Below are 4,299 nucleotides of genomic sequence, written 5' to 3'. Positions count from 1 at the left end.
ATCTGGATCAACAGTATTAAGATAAGTATGAAAGTCTTGTTCAGAACCTGTCCATAGGAAAAAGACATTGTCTATGTATCTTCACCACTTGTAGTCCATGACTAGTGAGACACATAGATAAGGTCCTTCTCTAAAATTGTCATTACAATATATGTGTATGTTGGTGCCATATTGGCACCCATTGCGGTTCCAAACAATTGCGGTTCCACGTAATCCCCAAAATGTAATAGCTGTCTATCTGGTTTATAATGTGATGTTCTCAATTTTTGATCAAAGATGATCAAAACAGGTGATTTCTAATGTGGAGGTCGCTACACATGATAGATAGAGATGGGTGTACCTCTGAAGATTCATTTAGGTGCTTCAGTACAATACAAAGATTTGTATTGGGATTGAACTGGAGGTGCTGCTATTTTACGCTGTGGTCTCTTTAGAGTAATACTCTGAGACCCAGGGTAGGTGCAGTAACATAAGAAACAGCCTTGCCTTCTCTCACCTCTTCTGGGCAACCTTTCAGTGTCCGTCACTCCCTCGGGTCTTCTTCAGTTTCCTGTCTGATGTTAGAAGAGACCCCAGAGGAGAATAATAGTAGTTTTTGAGAGACAAATCTCCAAAGTTTCAGGTTCAGGCAAAGCCCAAAACATTTGGAGAATTCAGGACGAATGTCTAATACTGGATCATGCTCCAATATAGTACATGGTTGTTTGTGGGTTTGAATGTTTGGATGTTTGTTTCTCAATCACGGCCACACGCCCAAACGGATTTGCCTGGAATTTGTTACAAACATACATTGGCAGTGGGATTGAAACATAGGCTACTTACTTTTCGCTTACACTCGGTGGCTGCCCGGCTGCGACCGGAAAGTTTCCGTTCCTGCGAAATTCAAGGACCTGAAATGACGTTATTGCAGGCCGTTGTACTGCCGCCCGATTGGCTGCTGCTGCTGTGTGGGCAGAGCCATCGGCCTGACTTCAAAATGAAGAACAGGTTGGTGCCTGCACGCTTGTGAGAGCCCGCCGACATGCAGCCTTACTTATGACACCAGTGGACAGGCAGCCGCGCGCGGACACCATCGGCTGCACATCTTCGGTGACTACACTGCCCCGCAGGGGGAAGCACTGCTGCCCAGCACAGTCAGGCCCGTATATGCTACTGCCTCCATAGACCAGCGGACGCTTCGTTGAAGCAGTGCCGTGACACTATGTGGCAGAGCGCGGAAGCCCGGGTCATGGACAGTGGTTGCGGGTGGCACACCGAGGAGCTCTGGGGGGTGGGGGCGGACATGGGGGCCAGGGTCGCACGGACGAGAGAAGACTGGGGGCCTGCAGGGGGGCAGGCCTTGCGGGGAAGGGGGGGTCCACAGGGGGGAGGGTCCGCAGTGGGGCCGTGTGAGCAGGGGTCAAGGGGGGGTTCCGCGTGAAGGGGAGTCCTGGGGAGGGATAAGTGTAGGAGTTGCTGCGGGAGGAGGCTGCATGTGGGGGGCCGCGGTAGAGGGTGCAGGGGGAGCCACAGGAGTTGGAGATGGGGGCTGTGGTTGCGGCGGGAGAGGGGGTCGCGGAAAAGGAAGGAAGGGTGAGGCTGGGCTGCCACCCGCCCGCACACAGCGGATCACAACCAACATCAATTAAATAAATGTACGCGCCCAACGCCAACCTGCGGACGAAGGCGCAGGCAGATGCTAGTAGTAAATAAAAGCAGAGCATATACAGAGCATATCATCCCATGCCTGACCTCTATACGATAACACTTGCATGGGTTTTACTCATTCAGCGAGGTCCAGACTGCCAGTCACATCTTCCTGTGTATTTCCTTTCAGGCCTCAGTTCACATGGAGGAATTTGGAGATGATTTTGAAGCAGATTCCTCTTCAAAATTAGCTCCAAAAAACATCCGAAGTCTTTCTGAAAACAATGGGAGCCGATGATGGACACTTCTTTTTTCAGTAATATTGTCCTGCTCAATCTTGTCATGGCTTCTGCATTGTATATGAGCCTACTCAGTGTGCAAACTTGTGTAGATTCAGCTGTCTGCCGAGGGTTCCGCAAGGCTGTTTTTTGGCAAAACTCTGCCTGAAATTCCTCTCCAAATCTTTCCATGTGACTCTAGTCTTTGAAGCCACTGTATATATACAGCTTCACAGCATGTGATATGGATCTGATTGCAAAGGGATAATCTTTTTTCCTTCTACTCAAATTTTGCATATATCACACCCCAACACAATGCGCACGCCACAGGTAACCTGACCTGGTCACTACATAGAGAACAGCGCTATCTGCTTCCTGCTCTATTCTCTGTACATCAGCTGCTGAGAACAGCCGATCAGTGGCGGTGCTGAGTGCCGGACCCCACAAATCTGATAGTGATGACCTTCAGATAGGTCATCAATATTATTACTACTTTACTAACTTTTTATTTGGTAATGACTGTAAGATTTCCAAGGGATTTTTAACCTCTCCCTTGGCTTCCTCACAGTAAGAAATCATGCACAGACTAGCCTTGCTTACGCTACCCTCTCCCCTTGGGCCTCTCCCCATGACCTTATATGATTGTTTCTGTTCTATTCCAACAAGATTAGACAGTAGGTGTTGCACAGATACACAAATCATTTCCCAAATGATTTCCCAACAACACATCTCCACAGTTTCATGGCATCCAGCAACACCCTGGGTCAATACCTAGTACCAGAAATATTAAATTGTTCATTGACCCTTTAGTCACCTCTCTGTTATACCTATGGTTGGGATGAGAAGTTCTCCATTACCCATGTTTTGAGGATGCAGAGACCAGGCCTAGGTGTTAGAGGTCAGGGCCGCCGATAGGGCAGTACTACCGCTACTGGCGTCAGGGGCCCGGCCAAATTGAAAAATTGGGGGGGCCCGGCCCCTGGCGCCAGCAGTCCAAGGGTTGGATTGGGGGACGGGGACCGATCGGGGCCCTGACATTTCGATCGGGCCCCCTGCAGTGCCCACTGCCCAGGCCCCAGGTCAGAGGAGGTTGTTTAAGCCAGTGATTTTTAACCAGTGTGCCGGGTGTGCCGCGGAGAAAGTTCCCCAAACGCGTGCCAAGATTGGCACGGGAGACCTACTGTATATTGCAGGCACAGCAGCCAGTCCCCACGTACTTGTAAATGTAGTAGGAGTGTCCTTACACTGCTCTGCTAGAGCTCAGGTGTAGGACACGCCCCCTTCTCTCCCTGCCCACCAATCAGAGGTGAGCCTCTCACTGCACAGGATAAGGGCTCCTTGGACCTGCTTGCTACATGTGAGGAGGAGCTCCTGCCATCTGCAGCCCTGAATAGGAGAGGAGGAGAGGAAGCTGAACAAAGTGAAAGTAAAAGAAAACACCAGGTTAGTAACTATTCTTATTAATGTCAGGCATTTGGGGTTATTAATTTAGTTTTAGTAACTCCATGTGCCTCACATTAATAGCAATTAACCCCATCATGTCCCTCATATTAACCCCTGTGTGGCTCACATAACAGTTAATAACATGTGTGACATATGGGGGTACTATATAATGAAGATATTTACTTAATTATTACCTCCATATGTCTCACATATCAGTATCCCTTATGTAAAGCACACAGGGGGTTAATGTGAGGGACATGATGGGGTTAACTGCTATTAATATGAGGCACATTGAGTTGTAACCTGTAATATACAAGACCAGACTTTTTATACACAACTGTGGATAAAGTACAGACCTATATATTTCTAAGGACCCATATATACAGCCATTCTTTTTGTGGCTGTGTATCTGGGCCAAATTGAAGAGCTGAATATTATAGAGCAGGTCCTATATCTGTCCTATACATTCCCTATATCTGTCCTATATATACCCTATATCTGTCCTATACGTACCCTGTATCTGTCCTATATATACCCTATATCTGTCTGCATTTGTGGCCCTGTCAATTAATTTTTAATGTTTATATCAGTGAAAACCACATGCGTGCCACTTGTATGCAGAAGGCGTAAGGCTGAGGCCCCACGTTGCATAAACGCAGCGTTTTTGTTGCAGATTTTGCTACAGTTTATTTCAACCAAAGATTCAACCATTTAGAATCTATATTATTAACTATATGTATAATATGTACTGTTTTAGTGTCATTTTGTGCCATTTTGGTTGGTGGTGTGCCCCGGGATTTTTGAAGTGTAAAAAGTGTGCCGCGGCTCAAAAAAGGTTGAAAATCACTGGTTTAAGCCGCCGCCCGCCGCTACGCTACATAAAAATGGCCGGCTGTAGCGCAGCGGCGGGAGAATGTCCCGGACCTTGGGCCCGCCCCCTGTAGCATAGCAA

The sequence above is a fragment of the Leptodactylus fuscus genome, chromosome 5 (genome assembly GCF_031893055.1).
Source record: "Leptodactylus fuscus isolate aLepFus1 chromosome 5, aLepFus1.hap2, whole genome shotgun sequence".
Taxonomy (NCBI): Eukaryota; Metazoa; Chordata; class Amphibia; order Anura; family Leptodactylidae; genus Leptodactylus; species Leptodactylus fuscus.
The sequence above is the reverse complement of the archived record's forward strand: the minus strand, read 5'-3'. Positions refer to the sequence as shown.